A 17,599-nucleotide genomic window follows, 5' to 3' on the forward strand; every position below is an offset into this window, starting at 1 on the left:
GCTGCAGACAATGATCAGCCTATGCAAAGAATTTTCCACCAACAAAGTTCTGTGCCAATGCACCACACAACCAATAAGTAAAGCATGCAGACTTCAGGCGCTTCAATATCATGGTTTACGTTTTCAACACCACAATAAATAGACTATGTCAATATTGACAAACAGATTGTCCTCATGTTGGTGAAAGTCTAGATTTGAAATAAAATGTCACTAGTTACTGTTTCAAACAATTTGTGAGATATTTTACCTAATGGTGGCGCTCTAAGATTGCGGGGGATTCTTAGGACATTGCCTGTACAGGGCCCAAAACAACCACTCAGAGTTTAACAGGTTAAATTACAAATATTTACGCTATATTGAAGCGTTAGGCTCTAGGTGCACGACGAATAGCCGCTCGGATTCGATACGAGCCAGAGCCTGTTAAGCTTTCCTGAAGAACTGGGCCTGCTGGGAGCATATGTGGCCACAATATTATAGGACGACTTGGGAGAGTGATGATCTGATAAACTGTAGACCCACAACTGATCAGAATGGAACAGGGCTTTTGTGCCATTATTCAAATTACATTTTCACCGCAGCCTAGAATTTTGTACTCACTTGAAAACAACAATGCAATTATTCATTGCATTGTGGTGTTGTAGGCTAGTCTAGGTAGAATAACTGTATTGTCCATAAACAAGATCAATAGGGGAGCTTTTTGAGTAGGGTGTCTCATGTCTTCACTGTTCTTTCATGCGCACTGAAGCACTTGGCCTCTCTGCTGCCTATCAGCTATTGAAATTTGTTGTTGTGGATAAATATAGAAAATTGATGCAACTTTGAATGATTTTATGTGAGATATGATTGCTAGTTAGCCTATTGAGGAACTCGACAAACAATCCAGCTACCACTATTGTCAGTATGAATGGTGGATAGAGGGCAGGATAGACAGACTGGTATAGTGACCTGTGTTTTAGTAATATTTAGCATGCGGAAAAGCGTAGATCAGGAGGCAGTGCTGGTGAGTCCAGGGCATATGGTGGATCAGCTCAGACCCCAGGAGCAGGAATACATAGTGCCCCTGGGATAGGACACTGGGGGGTGAAGTCTGGGTGGTCGCCCCCGATGAGGTCTGCTGTGTCCCCAGTCACGTCGGGGGTTGAGTCCAGCGGCAGCAGGACCAGGACTGGAGCTGGGTCAGGTGGTGCATGCTGGGCAAGGGCATCCTGGACACCCCGAACGGGACCCAGAGCTGTGGCTGGGTCAGTTGAGGCTGTATTGTCAGCAGCTGGTGACAGTGGTGTGGCCGGACCCAGGTCAGGGCTGGACCGGTCATCGGAGATAGCAGCAGACTGGTTCGGTGCTGCTGGAGGGTCCCCTAGTGCAGGGACAGGCAGAGAGTTAGAGGCAGACAGGTAGTTCTGGCTGGTGATGATCTGGTAGCAGTGAGGAATAGGGTCCAGTCAGCAACATAGGCTCACTACCGTGTGGCATAGGCCATCTTAGCGGGGGAGAGGGTTCCCTCAGACTCCACAGCAGTGGAGGGAGGATCGGGAATGACATCTGGTATGGGTCTCCATAGCAGGCAACTCCTGAGGACCAGTGTCGGCCAAGGACATGACATGTCCCCGCCCGATCTCAGTCGCAGCCATGCTTGACAACGGTGCTGGGGCTGGAGAGGCAATATAGTCAAAACCAATGGTCACAGTCACACCTGGGAACGAGGCCGGGCCCTAAGAGACAACCCCTTGCTACTGTCCTCCATATGACTGTCCCATGCTCTCCTCTGCCACCCTCTGGAGAGGGCTCCCCTGACAGGAGGAATCATGGGATCTGGTCCTCTGCTGCACAATGCAAAGAAGACTCAAATTCTGCTCAATATGGGCAAACCGTGTACTCCATACAACGTAGGCAGTGATGACCACGGTGCTGCAACTCCCTGGTACTCCAATGTAGAAGTATACTGCTCAAAAAAATAAAGGGAACACTTAAACAACACATCCTAGATCTGAATGAAATAAATAATCGTATTAAATACTTTTTTATTTACATAGTTGAATGTGCTGACAACAAAATCACACAAAAATAATCAATGGAAATCCAATTTATCAACCCATGGAGGTCTGGATTTGGAGTCACACTCAAAATTAAAGTGGAAAACCATACTACAGGCTGATCCAACTTTGATGTAATGTCCTTAAAACAAGTCAAAATGAGGCTCAGTAGTGTGTGTGGCCTTCACGTGCCTGTATGACCTCCCTACAACGCCTGGGCATGCTCCTGATGAGGTGGCGGATGGTCTCCTGAGGGATCTCCTCCCAGACCTGGACTAAAGCATCCGCCAACTCCTGGACAGTCTGTGGTGCAACGTGGCGTTGGTGGATGGAGCGAGACATGATGTCCCAGATGTGCTCAATTGGATTCAGGTCTTGGGAACGGGCGTGCCAGTCCATAGCATCAATGCCTTCCTCTTGCAGGAACTGTTGACACACTCCAGCCACATGAGGTCTTGCATTAGGAGGAACCCAGGGCCAACCGCACCAGCATATGGTCTCACAAGGGGTCTGAGGATCTCATTTCGGTACCTAATGGCAGTCAGGCTACCTCTGGCGAGCACATGGAGGGCTGTGCAGCCCCCCAAAGAAATGCCACCCCACACTATAGCAGCAAGGACTGAATAGATTGCTAATGCCACTTGCAAAGTATTACACCACACAGTAAACTCAGAGGGGCAACATGCAATAGTAGTAACTAACAATGAAGAACAATATACAGTGTCACACAACTCACTTTGGGCACGTACTCCATCCCAGAAGTCCAGAGATATGAGTCCAGTTGTTGATGGGCAAATACCAAGATGTTGCTTTCTGCCACTGCTTGAGGGAGACTGCAAGTGTTGTGTGCCCTGCAGAGTCAAGAGGATGGGCAGATGTCCAGCCCCCTTAGTATCCTCCTTAACAACCTATCAGGGCACAGGTCATTCAGGCCAAACAGAGTTTGAGAGGCATGTTTAGGGACCTCTAGACTCTCAGGCAACAACGTTGTGAGGTGCTGATAACAGTCACCGGCAGGGAAATTGTAACAGCCAAAACCCCTTGATATCGACGCATGCAAGCAGATGAGGAAATTTGGCTATGATGGAAGAAATTATGAAGTAAAAGCTACATTTAGAACTGTCCCTATGGTATAATTTGTCATAGGCTACGGATTTGTTTGGTCAAAGTGTCTCTTCAGTATGATCTCACAGAGACATGCGGCTATAGGCCTATGTTTTCCTCATGCACTGCAAGTCGGCATCTCCATTTTTTATTTCTAATGTTTGTCTTGTTTTGTCATAAATGAGTAGGTTGTGTTAATTCAGACGGGAAGATAAAAGCAAATTGGTGTCTGGTTTTCCTACTGGAAAACTTTTTTTTTCTCTGTTTGTGACTGACAAAACAAGGAATTTTGGTGGATAATTAGTTCGTGTCTGGAGCCTGTCTTTTGTGGAGAAAAACTACTTTTTTGGTGGGGAAAATGTAATTTGCGGGGGAGGCAAAGATTACCCAAATCAAACAAAATAATAGTTTGGCAGTGACATTCTGAAAGTAAAGCACTAAACCAGGACAAATGAGGACAGACTACCAGGGATCATATCCAGTTCTGTCACAATAGTTTCATTTCATATTTATGAGAAAAACAGCAAATATCCTGCCAAAGCCCCTATGTTTCCCACACCTTTGGATTTAGTGCTCAGAGCTCTTTTCCTAAACTGAACTTTTACTTCAGGACCCTGAAGGTAGTCCTAAATCCCTTACAAAGCTTTTCAGGTCTGAATCGACTGTTTTTCCCACAGTACATTTAAGAGGGTACATTTCAGAAGAGCTAGCCTACACAATATAGAGATGGCACACAAAAGTGATGGAGGCCTGTCCTGAACATAAAACGAAGGAGTTATTCTGCAGAGGAGGGCGTTAGCTATGCTGGCAGGGCATAAGGCCACGATGGAAAGAAGGGTCTCTGAATGCTGCCACCTCTGATGGTCCTCTCCATATGGAGACGGCAGGTTTTTGTGTTTATTGGAAATATGCAGTCATCCCCTCCAGGAGCCCATGGCATGACCCTGCCAGAGCTCAAGCTTCATCTCCATCCCAGCCTAATTCTCACAGAACCCATGCACAGTGCAGCATTGGGGTGGAGAGTGGAAACCTGGCTCTGCTAATAATGACCAGAGAGAGCGTGGGAGCAAATTGTTCTTCATTTGCTTCGGTGCCATACGGTAGTGAGGCAGATGCTTATGTGCTTTATGGCTGAGATTTAGGGCTGGTGGTTTTCCGGACCTAGATTAACCCTGTTCCTGGACAGAAAAAGCATTTTCAATGGGGATTATCATCATAAACTGGGTCCAGGATACCGGCCCATACAGTACATATATTCAAATACTGTAGTGTTTTACCACAGTGGGGCCTATTCTCAGCATGGTGCTCCCAACTCCTGCCCCTGTGGCCCGTTTGTATAACTCCAACCCTAAACATTTCTACTCTGTGGATGTATTGGCATCCATTTAACGCTATAGCTAGGCAGTCCTGTCATTTCCTGTTTAGAGAGAGAGGAGGAAAGTTTCCCTAACTGTGGCTGGGGAGCCCATGGTGGCTTCTGTCAGCTATGCTTTACCCCCGTGCTGGTCATAATAACATATTCCTGTGGGTGACAGGGCAGAGGCGGGAGCCGGGAGGACCACACACCTCCACGTATAGAGGGTCTCACTCTGGAGGGCAGACTGAGCTGTACCAACTAGTCCCGACCCGACCAGCTGGAACCTCCAACAAAAGCAAACAAGGCTGTAAAATGCAGAGTGGGGGTGCTGTCCTTGGAAAGGAACCCCTCTGGTGTAAGGAAACATGGCCTGCACATGGGGGGTGATTTGAGCACCCCCACAACAAGATGGACTGTGTTTCTCCACGGATGACCACTGTGTGTAAACTACCCAGGCAGGGTATAAAGGTCAGGGCTCAGTGCGTATACGTCAATTACCTACTATTACCAAGCCTCTTTCTTTGTATTTGTGCATGATTGTTTGCATGTATGCAAGCAAGCACAGCTATTCAGAGATTGTGTCCATGTTTTGTGTGCATGTAAGGGATTTTACAATTAATCCACGGGGCACACACTGGTTTAATCAATGTTTCCACCTCATTTCAATTAAATTAGGATGAGCCAATGTGGAATAGACAAATTGACGTCTGATGTTTTATTTGTTTATATCCTTTGTTATTTCTTCTATTTATATTTATTCCTAAAGCTTAAGCCTTCACAGCTGCCATCAAACAGAACCCATCACACTATCTGAGAGGATTGTTCCATATTTGGGCATCAGATTTCATAACATTAGCTATCCCTGAAAGGGCCCAGTTACAAGCAGAGTTCCCTGTGGATTTACCGTCAGCACATTTCACCACGCTGAGTCATCTAGACCCAGCAGCAGAATATAGCCATCTCTAATCTGTGCACCAGCAGGATGGCCATCTCACCTACCCAACCTGCACCTCTCACAGGACAACAACAAGGATTCCTCCAGCTCCTCTCACCCATCCATGAGGATTTTCTGACCCAACAGTTAAATTACCTCAATAAAATGTATTTATGTGTTTTCCATCCTCTGTATTTCAGATCTTTTAACGAGAGGAACTCGGTTAGTGTCATTTCTACAGACTTGGTTCAGAGCATTGCGTTTCTGGATCAAATGAGCTCATAAATTGTGGATGCATTCATTCACACATTTGCACATTTTGAGACAATGGCAGCAATCACTCTCCCAACAGCCCTGAGTAATGAGATCTAATGCTGTGCAACAACCCCAGCATCCTCTATTTTTTATTATGTAGGAGTCCAAATTTGAATAATGACTGTTTAGTTTTGATGGTGGGGGTGCTTACGCTGAGCATCTGGGTTAGGAGGACTGAGTCCCTGCCACAGGAATCCACAATAAATTCCAGCCATGTTGTGATGCCCTTCATCCGTCCAAGATCTCCTGCCTTCCACTCTGACGTCCTTTTGGGTAGGCGACTCTGTGTCTTGGATATGAGTGGAGCCAGAGGGAATAGTGAGAAACAACAGGACTGTTTAAAAAGCCTTGTGAATTTTTTTGCACACCTGAATTCTCGTTTACCACAGAGCATGTTTCTTTATAAGGATTCCCCTAGAGACAACTTAAGTTAAAGAGTTGGGTTCCCACATACTGCATACCAAGGCCCCCCTAAAGAGTGACTGTCTACATGCCAAAGAAAAGCCAACTCTGAACTGTCTGTGTTTTCATGTTTTATCCAATGACATAAATAAACCACAATTAAGTTAAATGCCTGGGGAGACTCCCACAGCCACAGCTGCACAGCTATCGTTGTGGTGAAGCCGACTGTCATAATTAGAGGCGCTTCGTCATAATCGTCTCTTCATTGTTGAAGAGTTTATTTATTTGTAACCATTATCATTTCTGTCATGTTATCATTTTTCTTGGAGGCCTGAAGATGAAATAGTTTTACAGTAAATTGTCTAGGGATTTGGGTTCTGGCATCATTCTTCAATTAATGTCATTATTACTTCCCAAAAAATGCTGCGCAAGGCAGATACTGTACTGTAGTTGGAACTCTCTGTGTTATGTTCGTGAAACAACATATTTGTGCAAGTTCTTGTTGATGATGTATTTACAATGTGAAGGAAACCACTATATGTACAGCATGGCCATGCTCCCATGACAGTTTAAAGTGTTGATATACTTATTTGGGCTGGACATCAGCAAACAACACTATCAACGTGGGACAGTTATTTGTGTGTACTGTAGTCATGTCCATTGTCTGCTTCCCACATGTTTCTTCTCCCATCCTCTGGCCGTGTGAATGTTTCCCACAAGTTGATGGAAAATTCCTGTCACTATGTCAACACGGCGAGGTCCTTGTTCAGTTACTCTACAATTCTTACATGACAGTGGCCTATCAGAACGAGCAGCACATCTCAGACACACATGTATTTAGAATAGTGTATTTTGGCATATGTTGCTGTGCTGTTGGTTTTTCTATCTTCATCTGAGCTCCCCTGTTTACCGCAGGAGCTCTGGGAAATCTCCAGCTCCAATTCCATTTGAGACCCATCACTCGTCAAAGAGTTGTAATAATGTCACAATATAGAGGAAAGCCGAGGATTAAATGTATTCTGTTTCACACAGCCCATTACTTTAATACACTGAGTATACAAAATAATAAGAACACCTGCTCTTTCCATGACATAGACTGACCAGGTGAATTCAGGTGAAAGCTAAGATCCCTTATTGATGTCACTTGTTAAGTCCACTTCCATCAGTTTAGATGAAGGTGAGGAGAAGGATGTTTTAGCCTTGAGACAATTGAGACATGAATTGTGTATGTGTGTCATTCAGAGGGTGACAAAAGATTGAAGTGCGTTTGAACAGAGTATAGTAGTAGGTGCCAGGCACACCTGTTTGTGCCAAGAACTGCAACGCTTCTGGGTTTTTCATGCTCAACAGTTTCCTTTGTGTATCAACAATGGTCTATCACCCAAAGGACATCCAGCCAACTTGACACAACTGTGGAGTCAACATGGGCCAGCATCCCTGTGGAACGCTTTCGACACCTTGTAGAGTCCATGCCCCAACGAATTGAGGCTGTTCTGAGTTTCTTCAGAAAGTATTCACAGCCCTTGACTTTTTCCACATTTTGGCCTACATACAATACCCCATAAAGTCAAAGTGGAATTTGTTTTATTATTATTATTATTAGGAGGGTGTTCCTAATGTTTGGTATACTCAGGGAAGGAAGTGCATGCAGGGAAATCGGCCTCCACTGGAGTACATATAAACAACCGTGTGAAGTTGTTTTGAGACCTTTGTTTTGCAGTCAGGCCGTCTCTTAAGTTTTGCAACAACTTTATAGTGGAATCTTGAGTGCTCACTCATTACCCGCTTTGTCTCTCCTGATTGTCTGTCTCGTATGAGCTTTGGGTGTATTCACAATGTTCAACCTTTACAATAATAATAATAACATGACGTTACCACCACCCATAATAGTAGAGAGAAACACACAGCTGTCTTAACAGATCCTGACCCCCTTCCCCGCGCTGCTGTGGCTCCATCTGGATGGCGTTAGCCCGCCTTGCCAGTCATGACCCTCCCCTCCCCATGGGCTCCAAACAGGCAACCACAGATGATGAACTCAGCAGAAAACGCCTGGGAGGAGGGGGGAGAGGCCCAGACCTCGACGCTCCATCCAACACTTCCATTCTTCCTAAATTGCTGTGAGGAAGAGGCCTCTTGGATTAGTGTTCCCACAGTTGTAGTGTGTACAGTAGTGAAAATCTACCAGCCCAATGTCTAGGATCAGGAATGGCACAAACACAAGCAGATATTAACAAATTACTAATTGCTATCTAGCATCAGATAACCACTGCCTGTGGTGGTGGTATGTTCATCCAATTGACTTATTCTTGTTACGTAACCGACAGTTTTTTTTTTTTTTACGTATGTAATTGCTAACATCCCCCTTTGAGTTGCCATATTGAATCAAGGTGCCACTGCTTCACTGTAAAGCAGAGACTCATCTCTAAAGTCTAGCTGGACTTTGTAAGGTCTGCATGCTGGAGAGACATTGTTATTCTTAAGACAAGGAAATGAAGTAATTTACAGAGCACTCCTCCCATGAACTCTGGATGGTTTTTGTGGATTCAGGACCATTTTAAGAGCTGGGGGAAAATGTGAATCATTCTTTGTTTAACTTTAACTGTCCTCACATGATACTTGATTGATATTGTTTCACAATATTCAACATGTTTAGACTGGAATGCATAGTATGGTTCCATGTCTCACTCTCCATTGCCCACCCTTCTATTGTGGAATTATCGGTGGAATATGATTTTGTTTAGTGATGGGATTTATGCCTTTGACCTGGCTCAGGGTGTGCATACCTTTCAGAAATAATTCTCTGGTTGCATCGCCCACAATCCAGACCGTGAGAATATGAATAATCAAATCAGTGGAAAACAGTAGAGAATGCATGCCTCTCCTGACAGGAGTGGAGTAATAGGATTGAGGTATGCTAAAAATGTCTGACTTTTAGTCCGCTAAATCCTTATTAAGTAAACCAACAGCATCTACCTATAACATCTAACAAAAAAACTCAATTTTGAGAAGGGTCTTATTTGAGGCGCAGTATATTTTAGTGGTTTTATTGTATCTCAACTTCTGGAAGACTTGTTTTTGGAAGAATTCTTGGAGGACAAGTAATTGACAGTAACTTGGAGCGTCTTTTAGTAAAAACACTTTGCAAGTTCTCAATACAGGAATAAACAATTATTTCATTTATCGTCTATAATGGTATTTAATAACTGGGAATAATAAATTATCATTACTTTTGATGCATATGTTTCTACATTTGTTATTGAAAGGAAGGGCACTTGGAAACCATAAAGTTTAAGAAGGGGTAAGAATAGAGTGGTCCAAAGTCAATGTTTTGTAGCTGAACTGTGGAGTATGGTCAGCAATATGACCTGACCAAAGAAAGACCCTTCCAAGATGTCTCCCAGATTGTAGAGCAGATGTAAGCCATGTGGGTCCAAACCTAAGCGGAAAATTAGAGACCACTTTTGGACAACCTGTTTAGACGAAAACATGTCACTGCAAAATTACAATGAAAATAGGTTCATTCACTACGAGATTGAGTTTCTTGTTGAGGATAAGTGGGTGCCCTAGTTCACAGATCATAACAACGTAAACGAAACATATCGGCTTTCAAAGCATGAAATTACAGGACTATTCTCCTGCAGCTTGGTAAAATAAGAAAAGTGATTCCAAATTACATCAAATATTTATTTTACAGTGTCATTGATCTCAAGTACCCAATTACATAGTGATTAATAATGTTTGACACATTGTTTATTAGACTTAATTAATAAGCATTGAAACACTCTATGCAAATCCCTAGTGCCAAATTGGAATATTGAAGCAATGTCCCAAAAATACAACAAGGAAAAACAAAGAAGTCAGCATATGTATAACACTGCTAAAGACTGGAAATGGTTCATTCTTATGTGCTCTGACCGTCTTGTTATTTCAATTTGTAATGAAATATATAAATGGAGAACTAAATGAAAGTATTATCTATTTGTATGTTTTCATGACAGAGAGAACAATATCTAATGATTAAAACCATATGTTTGGAGAGATAGATAATACTTTCATTTAGTTCTCCATTTTATATATTTTATTACAGTTTGAAATAACAAGACGGTCAGAGCACATAAGAATGAACCATTTACAGTCTTTGGCAGTGCTGACTTCTTTGTTTTTCCTTGTTGTATTTTTGGGACGTTGCTTCAATATTCCAATTTGGCACTAGGGATTTGCATAGAGTGATGCAATGCTTATTTCTCTCCAGAAATATGGTTTTAATCATTAGAGACCTATATTGTTCTCTCTGTCATGAAAAGCAAACAAATAGATAATACTTTAATTTAGTTCTCCATTTATATATTTAATTACAGATTGAAATAACAACACCGTCAGAGCACATTTGGAACCTCTGACGACATTCTGCAGCCGTAGCTTTTCCTACAGCTTTAAGAAATAGCATTGGACACTGCAATCAGGGTCGACCCTTGTGAAATGCTCAAGTTCAGAACGGTCACAGTCCTCTACATGTGTGGTTTCAGTCAGCTAAAAGGGTCATAAAATTTAAGCTTAGCTGGAGTGTAAATGTCACTCAAAGAGGGTAGGTCTCTGAGCACGCAAGGTGAAATATCCTGCCACACAAGATGAAATGTCCTACACTGAAATACCATTGGACTGAAGGGACCTTTGACCAACAGAGCCAGAAGAGGAGGTAGAAGAACCATCAGGATTGTGGTATGTTCTTAATACTTCCAGTGAGAACATCTAAACTATGTATTATAGACTATAATAGTAGTCCCATTGTTCTTACAAAAAATCACCAGCATACAGTAGAAGGATGCTGTTCTCAATCTCTGTCATGTCTTATGTACAGACTTTCTAAAAGCGTTGACTCAACCACTGTTTGATCAGCTTTAACGCAGGTCTCAGAACAGTCTATTTAAACAGCTGCACCTGTAATGGGTTCCATTGATGCTGTCAGATTCCAGGTAAGGTAGTGTCTCATGATGTTTCTGTCACCTCCCTCAATGGCCAGACTGGATATGACAGTATGGTAGGGATCAATCCCTGGAGTCTCTATGACACAAGACTTGTGAAAACAATCAACGTACGTATCTCACTACTCATAATAGCAGCAGGTGGAAATGTGTGATGTAAGAGAGAAGAAGAGAGGTGGATCCAAGTATCTGACACACGTTGTGTTGACATAGTGAAATATGCCATGCCTGATCCTTGATTAGTTCAAAGGTTATTCTGTGAGACATATCAGTCAACATTGATATAATCTGACGTGTTTTTGTCAGTGTCCAAAACAGACATTTGTCTTCTGTCGGACTGTGTGAATGAAAGTTATTATTGGTAGAAGGCACTTTTCAGATGGACAATAACCCATTGTCAAATATTTAATGGTCACGTTATTGCAAGCTTGTAAAGTTGTCATTGTGACTTGGATTGGCAAGCGTGACTGCAGGTGTTGTTCCTCTATTTCAGCCTGCTCTCTGGTAAACAGTGATCCATTGGAGTGTGTTAAAGGAGAAAATAATTAGCATGTAACTTTTGGCCGTCATTAAATCCACTTCTCAGGTAGTCAAGTACCATGTCATGCGTCCCCTGTTGCATCCGGGTTGTCAATGGCATTTGGAAAACTTAAATAGGAGGTAAGAACTTTTACCTTTGCAGAGACAGCTGCTTTACTATGCACAGGAGTGAGAAAATACATGTGTGAAATGTATTCCACCTGGAGAGAAAAAACTTGGCTCTGCTTCCTGACTGAACATCTGGTGCAGTTTATTCTGGCAAGCATTGTGTTTTTCACCAGAGCAAAAACACAACGCCCTCTTACTTTTCAGTTTTCGTGTTTTGAACTGAGAATTAGAAAGAAGTAATTTCCTTTCATTCAACAGTATTAATCTTTATTAAAGAAATTGGAGAACTTAAAGGCCCAGTGCAGTCACAAATTAGAATTTCCTGTGTTTTATAAACACTATATATACAAAACTATGTGGACACCCCTTCAAATTAGTGGATTTGGCTATTTCAGCCACACCCGTTGCTGACAGGTGTATAAAATCGAGGACATAGCCATGCAATCTCCATAGACAAACATGGGCAGTGGAATGGCCTCACTGAAGCACTCAGTGACTTTCAATGTGGCACCGTTATAGGATGCCACCTTTCCAACAAATCAGTTCATCAAATTTCTGCCCTGCTAGAGCTTCCCTGGTCAACTGTAAGTGTTGTTATTGTGAAGTGGAAATATCTAGGAGCAACAACGGCTCAGCCAAGAAGTTGTAGGCCACACAAGCTCACAGAACGGGACCGCTGAATGCTGAAGCGCATAAGAATCATCTGCCTTTGGTTGCAACACTCACTACCGAGTTCCATGCTGCCTCTGGAAGCAATGTCACCACAATAACTGTTCGTCCGGAGCTTCATGAAATGGGTTTCCATGGCCGAGCAGCCGCAAACAAGCCGAAGATCACCATGTGCAATGCCAAGTGTCGGCTGGAGTGGTGTAAAGCTCGCCGCCATAGGACACTAGAGCAGTGGAAACGCATTCTCTGGAGTGATGAATCACACTTCACTATCTGGCAGTCCAACGTACGAATCTGGGTTCGGCAGATGCCAGGAGAATGCTACCATCCCCAATGCATTGTGCCAACTGTAATGATTGGTGGAGGAGGAATAATGGTCTGGGGCTGTTTTTCATTGTTCTGTCGAGGCCACTTAGTTCCAGTGAAGGGAAATCTTAATGCTACAGCATACAATGACATTCTAGACGATTCTGTGCTTCCAACTTTGTGGCAACAGTTTGGAGAAGGCCCTTTCCTGTTTCAGCATGGCAATGCCCCGTGCACAAAGCGAGGTCCATACAGAAATGGTTTGTCGAGATCGGTGTGGAAGAACTTGACTGGCCTGCACAGAGCCCTGACCTCATCCCTATCGAAAACCTTTGGGATGAATTGGAACGCAGACTGCGAGCCAGGCCTAGTCGCCCAACATCAGTGCTCGACCTCACTAATGGTATTGTGGCTGAATGGAAAAGTGCCCGCAGCAATGTTCCAACATCTAGTGGAAAGCCTTCCCTGAAGGGTGTATGCTGTTATAGCAGCAAATTGAGGACTTACTCCATATTAATGCCCTTGATTTTGGAATGAGATGTTTGACGAGCAAGTGTCCACATAATTTTGGTCATGTAGTGTTTATTTCCACGTTATGAGGTTGGAATAATACTGTGAAATTGTGAAAATTAAATTATTATAAGGCCATTTTAGTATAAGGGCTGTTTTAAAATTTCAGTGGGATGGAGTTTTGGCCTGACGGGTGACATCACGGTAAAGTAGTTGATGGGCCAATAAGAAAGATAGTTCCAAACCTGACTGCTAATAACAGGTAGTTTTCAGTTTTCCTCTCCCTACTCAGACTACACCCAGACAGTCCTAGCTAAATTCTTACTTGATAAATTGCTCATTGCTTAGAAGCTATTTTTGTTCCTTTTTCCCATTTTAATTAAAAACAATCTCAGTCAGGTACTAAATTGTTACTCAGAAATGATTTGATATTGAGATAAAAACGGCTGCATTGGACCTTTTAATAGAAATGTATTATCCTGTGTAGCCCGCTGTCATGGCAATGTTTTCCGCTTTCTCTCACCACCCATGTATTGTAGGGCCCACACAGTGTAAGAAGGGACACTGATATGCTGTGAAATATTGCATGAGAAGTGGTCACCATATCTGGCTCCTTGTGAGAAATGGTCACCATATCTGGCTCCTTGTGAGAAATGGTCACCATATCTGGCTCCCTGTGAGAAATGGTCACCTTATCTGTCTCCTTGTGTTACATGCAGCTGTTATTCCAAACTGACGATAAGATAGTGTTTTTCAGAAAAGACAAATCTTATAAAGCCATCTATTGACACTTGGCAACTGATAATGTAATGTGCTTTTTCACAACCAAAAACATCCTAGCAGCACAATATTATACTATGTCAGCCTAAAGCTAGCTAGTAGGCAATGGCGATGATGATGATGATGATGATGATGATGATATTCCAATATGGCTGTCTTAAAATCCAGGACTTTTACTCTGGTCAGCAATCACCCGGCAGCTGACAGCTCAGACCAACACTTGGCTGTGGTATGTCACAGGAGCTCCACGCTCAAACCTACAGACGTACACATTATGTAACTTTCCATCGCTCGTACTAGTCCTTCTTCTCACTGACTTTTATAGTGGACTTTTACTTTTACCTCCATGTGAAGTTAGTGTTTTTCATGGCTGGTAATTGTATCCATGGAGCGTTATGTGTCTGTCTGTCGGGGGTTGGAGGGGCGGTCCAGTCCGGTTGTCAGCCAAGTCAGGCCAGCAGCGTGACGTGGTGGTGGTGGCATGGACCTGCTGCAGGCTGCTGTAAGCTGAAGACCTGTCTGCCAGCTGTAGACACAGAGACCGAGGGCCTTTTTTCCACCACGCACTCAGCAGTCACCAAGGGTAAAGGACAGCCATTAGCTCATAAAGAGGCCAAACAATCCCCAGGTCTGTTTTCCCAGCTAGCAGCGGCCACATAACGAGACCAAGGCAACCAAAAACAAGTTTCACTCCAAGTCGTTACTCATTAGTGAATGCAGTCTTGCAGTTTGGTGAAAAATGATGCAATAGATTACGGTAATTGAGGTGGCTCGTGGAAATAAGTGTAGGATCTCTTTAATGAGATGACATCACATTTTTCATAATTTGAGACTGAGGGTTTAGAGTTATGTACATTCAATGGGGCCAAATAGCAAATATTGCTCAACTCTTTCAGTACAAGGGAAACTGAAACCAGTGAAATGGGGCTCAAATGACATGTGGACCCCCGGCAAATAATCTGCCCTCATATATTTTGGGGTATTCATGGAAAGTGTATTGATGAAGAACAGAGGGTATCTGGGGGTTCAGTTGTATAGACGTGTCTTAGATGCTACAGATGGGCCTGTGAAATGAGCGCGTCAGCAACAGACAGCATCTGTGACCCCAACAATATGCCTGGTGCCAATACAATAGATATTATATGGAGCAATTATTCTCTGCAGACTTCATAGTTTACCGTGCTTCGCATTAAAATGTAGTTATACAGTTCAAGTTGGAAGTTTACATACACTTAGGTTGGATTCATTAAAACTCGTTTTTCAACCACTCCACAAATTTCTTGTTAACAAACTATAGTTTTTGCAAGTTGGTTAGTGCATGCACAAGTAATTTTTCCAACAATTGTTTACAGACAGATTATTTCACTTATAATTCACTGTATCACAATTCCAGTGGGTCAGAAGTTTACATACACTAAGTTGACTATGCCTTTAAACAGCTTGGAAAATTTCAGAAAATGATGTCATGGCTTTCAAAGCTTCTGATAGGTTAATTGACATAATTTGAGTCAATTGGAGGTGTACCTGTGAATGTATTTCAAGGCCTACCTTCAAACTCAGTGCCTATCTATATCCACAGTAAAATGAGTCCTATATCGACATAACCTGAAAGGCCGCTCAGCAAGAAAGAAGCCACTGCTCCAAAACCGCCATAAAAAAGCCAGACTACTGTTTGCAACTGCACATGGGGACAAAGATCGTACTTTTTGGAGAAATGTCCTCTGGTCTGATGAAACAAAAATAGAACTGTTTGGTCATAATAACCATCGTTATGTTTGGAGGAAAAAGGGGGAGGCTTGCAAGCCGAAGAACACCATCCCAGCCGTGAAACATGGGGGTGGCAGCATCATGTTGTGGGGGTGCTTTGCTGCAGGAGGGACTGGTGCACTTCACAAAATAGATGGCATCATGAAGGAGGAAAATTATGGGGATATTATGAAGCAACATCTCAAGACATCAGTTAAAGCTTGGTCGCAAATGGGTCTTCCAATTGGACAATGACCCCAAGCATACTTCCAAAGTTGTGGCAAAATGGCTTAAGGACAACAAAGTCAAGGTATTGGAGTGGCCATCACAAAGCCCTGACCTCAATCCTATAGAAAATGCGTGGGCAGAACTGAAAAAGCGTGTGCGAGCAAGGGGGCCTACAAACCTGACTCAGTTACACCAGCTCTGTCAGGAGGAATGGGCCAAAATTCACCCAACTTATTGTGGGAAGCTTGTGGAAGGCTACCCGAAGCGTTTGACCCAAGTTTAACAATTTAAAGGCAATACTACCAAATACTAATTGAGTGTATGTAAACTTCTGACCCACTGGGAATGCGAAGAAAGAAATAAAAGCACATTCTCTCTACTATTATTCTGACTTTCTTAAAATAAAGTGGTGATCTTAACTGACCTAAAACAGGGAATTTTTACTAGGATTAAATGTCAGGAATTGTGAAAAACTCAGTTTAAATGTATTTGGCTAAGGTGTATGTAAACTTCCGACTTCAACTATATGCCATTGGAGTATACATTGAAAGTAACAATTTAATAAAAAAGTGTCATTAAACGTTCCAGTGTATGTTTGCTTAATGTGCTTTATTTACGGTAGTGGTTAGTTATTGCAGCACTAACAATGGTTATTGTTAAACTGCAATGATAAGAGCCATGGCCAGTTGAGGGCACAAACATTGTAGTCAGAGACAGCATCTGTGTGACTGATAATCCTGGCTCCACATTGACTGTCGATAAAACTGTTTCTGCCCAAATATGCAATTTTTAAAGACACATCAAGCCAAAATCTCTCCCTACACACTGTGACTGTGAGTGATTTATGGTTGTACATGTGGTAATGGTTTTGAAAAGCTGCTGGAGGTCATATATCTTGTGGCGGCTTGCACACCACATGTGCCAGTAACATATGAAAGAGAAGCCATTTTAACACAGTGTCTTTACACAACCAGCCATTGAAATCAGACACACCTTCTCAAATTTAAACGCTGCAGTCTTTTCATATTGTCTTCAGGTTTTAAAGCTTTTTCATTTTACAATCTGTTTCCCACTGTAATATTGATGAGGTGAAAATCGAAAGTTGTGGAATCCCTCCACACATTGCAAATCCATATAACCACAAAAATATGGGATTTGGGTGGATTTTAGGCAACGTTTTTGTTAAAGTTCATGTCCCTCAGATCTCACGAGACCTTGCATGTCTCAAAGCAGACAGAATGGCAGTGGTGGAAATAGAAAACTACTCAAGTAAAAGAGAAAGTCACCTAGTAAAACACTACTTGAGTAAAAGTATCTGGTTTTAAGTGTACTTAAGTACAGTGGTGGAAAAAGTACTCAATACCTGATTATAAAGGGAAAATCCACTCAAAAACAATTTTTTGTATTTTTTTCATTAGTCCATTGTTGATACAAAGCCAAAATGTGTTGCATGTCAACAGTCAAGTTTTCAAGATATGTGTCACTGGCCACATCATCATGATGATGCAAAATGCAATATCTTTGAAAACTTGACTGCTGACATACAAAGCATGTTGGGACTGTATCAACAGTGGACTAATGAAAA

Source organism: Salmo salar, chromosome ssa15, assembly GCF_905237065.1.
Source record: "Salmo salar chromosome ssa15, Ssal_v3.1, whole genome shotgun sequence".
Lineage (NCBI taxonomy): Eukaryota > Metazoa > Chordata > Actinopteri > Salmoniformes > Salmonidae > Salmo > Salmo salar.